An 8,832-nucleotide genomic window follows, 5' to 3' on the forward strand; every position below is an offset into this window, starting at 1 on the left:
GCATACTGAGAATCATTTTCGAAATAATTTACACACATGTGAGGAAGTAACAACATGCCCCGTTTGTTAATGGGTATATGTATACATGAAGGACAGATTAGTGACAATAAAACAACAAGAAGAAGAAGAAGCACAATTTCGGTGCTTGTTTGACACTGGAAATGATGCAACGATGGATGGATGCCTGTGCGTGTGTGTGTGTGTGTGAGTGTGTGTGAGGGAGAGAGCGCGCGCAGTTCATCCTTTATTGCTCCTGGAGAGCCATTTCAAAGCTCATTAATCAAAAACTCGTCGCTTTCAGACTCCTCGCTGATCCCTCCTCCTCATGAACAAAGCATTTGCATTCCAAATCCAAGTAGCACGTTTCAAACTGAGCAGGCCAATCTTTAATGGTGGGGGAGAGGATCCCACTGCTTTCACATTTTCTGAGGTGATATATCCTTTGAATTTAAGAGCGCATCAAGGCAAATGAAACTCGTGTCAAAGAAATAATCAGTGGCTTTAAATCTGCGCATGTCTCACAGTCACTCACTGCTTCTGAGATACTCGCAGAGGCAGTGAAGTGACTGTGACTCCTAAACACTTTAAAGGCAGATCTTCTTTTATGACTAAATCCAGCCTGGAATTCAGATACGAGCCATTACAATTGGCTACAAATCATCTGAGTGCTCAGTGGATGGCGGCCATTTTAACCCTGGGTGAGCTCTTTCTTTCATCTATCCCGCCTCTTCTGTTGTGCGCTGCTCGAGTCATTCAGTGAGACATTCAAGTCATTACGAAAAAAATAATGCAATCAATGATTATTCTTTGAGATCTGGGCTGTTTTGGATTAAACAAAGCCAGATCAAAACAGGAGAGGAAAGATACAATTTCATTGTAAAAAAAAAAAAAACGTTTAATATGAAAAGTAAATTATTTATCTTATTATAATTTTACAAAAAATTACTTTCCTTACGAACTCTCAAAAGTGATGGCAATTGCAAAGTGGTAAGTAGAAGCACAGAGAGCACAACTAACTCAACTAAAAATTTGAAGCTTGACTGGACTCCGGAATGCAATAAAGAACCTTCTTCTGGAAACAACATGGTTTATTTTGTGGTTTAACAGCAATATTGTGTTTGTATAATTAATAAAAAAAAAACAGTTATTTAAGTATGAAAAGCTGTTAAACTCTGGGTTTGTGTTTTTGTAACCTAATATGTGTATGAAACAAATTTTAGATATCGTCGTTATTATTCTTGTTTTTGTTGTTTGATTTAGGATAGTTTCTATAGAGATGTGAAATGCTTTGTTGGAGCAGGCAGTGCAGCTGGGACCTCAGATTAGCGTCTCTGATTGGATGAGAGCAGATCAGACCACGCCTGCTCAGTGGAGGCTAATGTTTACATATGGGGAAGTGTAGTACTACTGTAAGCTAAGAATTAATGAGAGCAGGGCAAGAACCCACAACTCAGGACAAACGGTATTTGAATTTAATCTCATTTAAAACATAGTACTGTCTTCCTGTTCTGTGTTTGTTTGTTTGTTTCTTGTAAACCCAGGGTGAAGACGATTCAGAGCAATGAATCCGCGTGTGTTACATGGTATTATGAACGGAGAGAAGGTGCTAGACCTTCGTTGAATTTGGTAATATTGCACTGGAACTCTGCATTCACCACGGCGCCCACATGTTGCAGCCCGAGGAAAGAAAAAGTTGATGTGCGCGTCAGCAGCATCACAACATATCGCGATGATTCCTCTCAGCAAGCCAGCAGTCCTCATCTTCATCCCAAGGGGGGGTTTTATTTTGTAGCTGAGCTGCTCTGGAGACTCGACGGAGCAGTAGTTATATGTATGTATATCAAGATGTATACAAAGTACTTAAAGTATTGTGGATTACCGTCGGACCAAGGAGCAAGATTCACAAAAGAGGATTTTCATTTTCATCTCTTCGTCTCTGCAACACCGGATGTGAGAAGGACGTTTTAAAGTGGCGATCGTGGAGCCTGAAGGTCTGCTATGGTTTTAACACAGCATCACTTATGTGTGTAATGTCACTGACTCAAAACTCTGTGTGAATATTGTAAGAAGCCAAAGTAATTGTAAAGTTCAAATCAGTAAAGTGACTGGTGTCAACAAAGATGTTTATTTAAAAACAACAACTAAATGAACTATAGAAACTGCTGAAATTCACCTTAAATTGACTTGTTTCCAGCTTCTTTGTGATGACTGACACATAACTGTATGTTACTTTAATGCTGCATATACTGTACATATATGTATAATTAAATCATGCTTCCATGCCTCTGTATGAAGAAAATAAAAACATTCACAAGATAATACTAGTGTGATTTCATTTGTATAGATAGATAGTGCCTTGACCTGTGATATAAAAAGTACTAAAATAATCTTTGCCACTGATTTTTTTCATGTATATTAAAAATAAAAGAGACAAAAGATGTATTAATAGCTGAAAACCTGTTTGTTTTTTAAATAAACAACTTAGTTTGCTGTACATTTACTCAATCTCTGTCTTATCTGAACTACACACAAAAAACATCTAAAAGTTTTTGTGTCCCATATTTTCCTTCAGTCCATTAAACTGACAGCCACAATTTCATTTGTTTTCCCATTCAGTGCTCAGTTAATGGGAATATCCAGTAAGTGTTTGGCATCAGATAAGAGGAGGGAGGAAAAATTATCTGTATACCACATACACTCTGAGCATCTGTAAACACCGACAGAGGATGTGAATGTTCGAGGACACCGTTGTCAGAAGTCCTTCCTGTCGCCTGGCCCCTGCTGTCATTAACGACTCCGCTCCACAGTGTGTACATGTGAATGATCAGAGGAGGCAGACACTCTGTTCACAGTGGGGGCATCTATGTTGTTTGCCAACTCGAGTCTACACTGTTTTCCTCCCTCTGGAAGGAAGCAGACTGCACAACCACTAGCATGCATGGGTTACATCACATCCGTGTGAAAACTCATTACTTGTTGCTTAGGCCCATCTGTTCCTGTGCTGACCACACACACTGGAAAAATATACAGTATAATTACAGAGGAAACACCCCCCCCCACCAAGAAAAACAATAGCTATTAAAGGTAAAGATTCCTCTTCATTCTACACAGCACGCAAATGATGATACCTGGCAGCCCCCCCCAGCAGAATGCATCTGCCCCATAACTGAAAAGCATTCCTCGTGCACAGTATAGGTGGTCCTTTGTTTTGCACATGCAGGAGACACTGCAGATGTATGCTGAAGACCGATGAGAATTGATGTAAGGGCTGACTGAGAGTCTGGCTGCTGTACGTAAACTGTGGTGAAGTTGCAGACCTGCTTTTTTTTTTTTTACATTTTTATTTAAAGAAACCTGCAGCCAAACCACCAAGAAAAACAGAAGCCGAGGAGCCCACATTGATCATGCATGTTGTCACAGAAACTGATGTGCGTGGATTTATCGCAGCTCTTATGTGTTAGTGATATTGATATAATTGTAACTATAATAAATGACTCACTCCTCTGGGTATGATTTAGAGGGCTTGGCCAAAAGGCTCCTCTCCTCCTTCCTCGTGTGAAAGATGGCCCAGTGATGTGAGGAAACCTGAAGTAACTCATACATTACCCGAGCCTTGACTACAATGCACTGGTAGTCTATATCAAAAAGCATTAGTGCCTCTACCTTTTTCTGATGCTCCTATGGATTTCTTTCATAGCATTTTCTGTATGAAATTATGAGTGAATAAATTGCATCTTCATTTATCTTCGAAAAACCCTTCTGTGCTGACTGCGATACTCAGCTCTCAGCACTTTACATAATTATATTAGTCTTCTGCTACACCACGAAATTGATTGCCCAGGAAAATGAACCTGGCTTTGCTATAAATTACACCTATGGATCATAAGAAATGTGTTATTTTGTTTAAAATAGTACCTAATATAATTAGAGCTCTAATTCATGGCGAGCTACAAGTGTGCCTATTACAGTAACAAGGTTTGGAATTTAATCTGTCTGCGGGATAAAGAATGATCCTGTGTGGTTTTCATTTGTAATCCCAGGCACATTATTTCAGTAAAATAGTCTATGACTTTCAGATATGAGAGATGGATTGTTGAATGAATAACTATATTCATAAGTTTCAGTGTTGAAGTTAACAATTCATTCATGGAGGGAAGTTTCTCCGTTCATCCCCGCAGCCTATCCTGCAGAACTTTTCTTTTCGTAGATGAGCGTCAGCACTGAAACTGAATCCTTCTTCACTGGATCTTTACATGCAGATTGACTGTGCACAGCATGTATCAATCCTGCATTTGCTTAGGGATTATTGTCTGCAGCAGACTGATGCACACTTAGTGTCCGAGTGAGATTATAGAGCAGCAGGATTGACTCAAAATAAACGACAGTGACAGTGTTCATCATATGCAACATGTCAACAAGTGCAGTCGTTTTGAAGGTCGGTGAAGACAGAGGATTGAGAGTCATCGGTGTTGATAAGAGACATTCTCTTTTGTTTATGGACACAGTATTATTGAACAGAATACCCATGCTTATCTAGTATAGTAGTAATAGTATTTTAGTCTGAAATTATAACCCTTAACCACAATTAATCTTCCTTTATGCCCACTGAAAGGTATAGATAGAGTCTGACATCTGGTGTGTGGTTTTACAGCTTGGCACTAATGTGAAGTTAAAATTCATATTACCTTAATTTGTCTTCCATAGGCAGCTAAATTGGAATCTTTAAAATTTCAAATAGCGACGCCTGAGTGGAGAATACAGAGGGATAAAGACTCATTTATTACAATTTAACATGAAATGATGCTTAATTTTACATGTGAATTCACAGAATATACTTTTGGTGTCATCGGGTTTGAAATTCTCATTCTATGGCGTCTTTTTCAAGCTACAGCCTTGAGCCACATTGCTAAATTCCAGGGAGTATTTCCTCCCTCTATTGTTCTCCATACCCACAGACCTCTGCATTACAACCTGAAATCCAAAAGCACTGTGGCAGCATGCAGGGTTAAGTAATTCTGCACCACTGAGAAAGACATTTGATTTCATTTGTAGCATGTCTTGCATTGGGTGGAGGTGAGCCCACCTTTGGCTGCAGGAGGAGTGAAGCGGCACACATATCTAGTGCTGGGAGACACAAAATTGACAATGCATTTATCTTTGAATAATGTAAATGTCCCGAGAATACGGTGGCAGTGGTCCTGGTGTGTCCACCGAGGGCGCGGGGCTGTCAGACTCTGAGCTCTCAGGCTCTGCAGCAGCATAATGTGGCCTCCGGCTCCCTTGGAGCATCCCACTGCTCTGCTCCGCTCTGCCTCAGGCCCACATTCCTGCTTCAGCACACTGCACTAGCTCCCCACTTAATTTACACGCTGTAGGAGAGGGAGTTAATGCAGAAAAGGCTGCCAAGAAGAATCTTATCTGCTCTCCCTCTTTAAAGGTGAGGTAGTTTAGAGCACAGTATATTGAATAGAGGTGTGGGAGATGATGGTATTTTCCCAACACATCCCGTCTGCTCATTTGATCTATGATTTGACCATTGAATGAGAAAAGTGAGATGAGAATAGTCTTTTCCAGTACATGAACTGCTTCTATTATCTTAAGTAGCTGAGGTATTTTAAATGCCTATATGAATACCATGAGTTATTGTATCCAAGAAATGTGCAGCTTGGAGACTAAAACATGCATTGTTTAAAATGGATGGTTCCTGGCAGGCTGACAGTGTTGTTCAGCGAAGCAAAGTGCCAGTAAATTGTTTGTCTTCTGCAGTGCTGCCCTATAATTCGTCTGGGAACCAATGGCATTGTGTTTGCCAAAGAGAATAATGATAGATGGAATTAAATCAAACTGCAGGATTTCAGGATGCACCCTGACCACCAGGTATATTTTGAATACATTTGGGGATTGATGCTATAGTCATTTTTGTCCTTGTATTTTCTCTGTATGTCTGTTCTGAAAAGAAAAACTGATTTCATGAAGATAATTCTGCGTTTTTGGTCTGTTCTGTCAAACCATTCCAGTTTAGATGACATTGCTACTGGTGACTTACTAACGCAGTACATTCATGCAATGACAGGGAACCTCTGCATCTGTCCTGAACTCTGTATGTTGGACGCAACACCGCGTGCTATTCTGTTTAAAGTGCTGGCTCGTAATGTCTCCAGTTCAGAGGCACAAATGTAAATGTGCAATCTGCTTGTTCAAGTGTCCTGTTGGCCCAACAACAGGAGCATGTCCCCATCTGTTCTCTCTCTGGAGTGCCCAGACAATACATTTCCCCCGCCAGACCTTCCCCATTTGCTGGAGCAGAGGTTTCCTAGCCATCTCTAAGGTTACTGGGAGGGTAAGTGCCTCTACCATGTGCTCACAGCTCTCTGAATGGAACAAGTGGGACCTTATCTGCAGGTAAAGTTAGGCAAAAAGCAATGTTATTTTGATTCTGAGTGATATTTAAATGTGCTGTCCTTGGCTTTTAGGCTCTTTTTTTGTTGCTGTTGCTGCAGTTCCACAGGATGTGAGCAGCACACACAAGACAAGCGTGGCTGTCAGCGGAGTGTGATTTGTTGCAAGCCCAGCCTTGCCAACTGTGAGGCGCTGAGGTGTGACCACAGAGATGCCTAACATCTCCAGTTGCCTCAGGGCCAGCCAGTCAATTACACAATACTGTCTACCCTGAGCAATGACATGTTCTCAATAATGGACCAAAGGCAAAGAGGAAACACATCTCAGAACAGTTTAAACGAGTGGCCACACCATTATTCCAAAAGTGTTAGTCAAATACTTTCTCATTATGTGATATTGTGCTGTGGTCTGTTGTGAAAGTGCATGAATGGCTGTCTGTGCAAGCATCTGTTTGCAGCTTAATGAGATTTTGAGTCCGCACTGCAACCAACACAGTTTTATTACAGCCGGGCTTGTATACATATATTTAACAGTTTACCTCAGAAGATTAACGTTTTTGTTTTTTATTCTGGACCTCAGCTGTTTATGAAGACCATGTGTGGGAAAAGCCAAGAGTCTTGTTGTTGAAAGAAAACTGCCTCTGCTTTGTGAAACACTTTATCGTGTAGATGCAGATGTGCTCTTTGTTAGAATCTTGCACCTCATCCATTACCCTCGGCCTGGCAGAGAGATAGTGGAGAGAGAATCTATTCAAAAGGACCATGACAGAGCCCGCCGCTCAACTGAACTTTCCATGAACTAGGCTCAACAGTGGGATCCATGCATCAAAAAAAATAAGTCATTTCTCTTTGCTGCTCTGGGTTGTGTTCCATACAGATTGCTACTATCAACACGTCCAGGATTCTCATGTATCAATCTGTCAATCTGATATTCATTTGAGCACTGTATCTGTCTCTGGATGTCCATGTGAGTTGAGGCTAGACTACCTTGTCTTGTTGATCAAGATTTCATGGCAGGGTCTGTTCAGATATGTTTTAAAAAATATACAGACAATGGTTCGCCGTGGTCTCAGTGAGGAGGGAGAGACGGATTTAAAAACTGATGCTACATTTGTTCACATCCTTTGATAGCCTGCATTGCTATGTTTTTTTAATCTTTGTGATTTCTCACCATATAAAGAAAGAGAGGACAATGAGAATGTTTTGTCATTCTAAAAATGAAATATTAAAACAGTTTACAACAGAGTGATCCGAGAGAATTACTTGAGTTTGAAAGAAGAATGAAAAAATGTGTTTGTATTTTCCAACGCTGTTATACCAAAATGTGGATAAAATGTTATCCTACAATTACATCATATGTGCATGCTTTATATTCAAGCAAAAGATTAGTTATCATTTTTTGTTAAATATCTTGCATCCTTGGATACCACTTTTTTTTGTATTTATTTTTCATCCTATCAACATCTGAGGTTTTTTTTATGACCGAATGTAATGGCATTTTAATTAGCTTAGCAATCGAGACCTTATAACACTTATTTCACTAACATACTTACATGCTCTTCATACTGAAAAGGTGCGGAAAGCACACTGCAGGATATGAACGTTGCTCGGCAACTTACATTTTAAATTTGCCATGCAAGAAAAGACATTTTGCCTCAGTATTACTGAACTAACAACTGGTCAAATTTGAAAATCACGTCAGCGGTGCATGATGACTGGTTCCCTTTTACAGAAAAAAGGTTGAGTAAATAAAAGACAGAAGTACAACATCTTAACAACTTTAGTTTGTAAACGTACAGTGATTTTATTTAAAGGACATATGCTTATCTGGACACCTCATGTGTTTCGCTTTTAAAACTGCAAACTGCACACGACACGCACAGGAACCTTTATTATTAAATGATCATGCCACTATTGAGCCTGTTATGTTGATTGTCTTTATATTTCACGGCTGAAAATTACAATGTTCTTGCTTTATTAGAAGTTGCTCATGTGTGAGAGTAAGATAAAGGAAACCGAGGGGTTGACATTTGGAGTACAAACAAAAAGGCTTTTCTGCCTGCTCAGTAATGGTATTGAGACGCTGGCACTATTGACACAGACCTTGGGTTGCTATATGAAAAGTCAGTGGACACAATTTAATTTCTGTCAGCAGTCAGGCTCCACGGCCACAATGGATTTCTTTTATGCCCCAGCCTCTGACTCATCGAGCATCTGTGTGAGCTGGAAACACAGATTCTGCCGAACGCCCTCCTCTCCTCCACTTACTGCCTCTGCCCTTAAGGTGCATTTCATCCACATAGAAAATGAAGTTATATCTGAACTTCGACCAATAGTCTCGCTTGCCCAGGGGAAAGCACTATAAGAAGCTTGCCTTAGTATGACCAGGCAGCACAGAGCACATAGTGCTGCCAAAGTCCATCAATCTCCTCGT

Source organism: Solea senegalensis, linkage group LG2 (assembly GCF_019176455.1).
Source record: "Solea senegalensis isolate Sse05_10M linkage group LG2, IFAPA_SoseM_1, whole genome shotgun sequence".
Classification (NCBI taxonomy): Eukaryota; Metazoa; Chordata; class Actinopteri; order Pleuronectiformes; family Soleidae; genus Solea; species Solea senegalensis.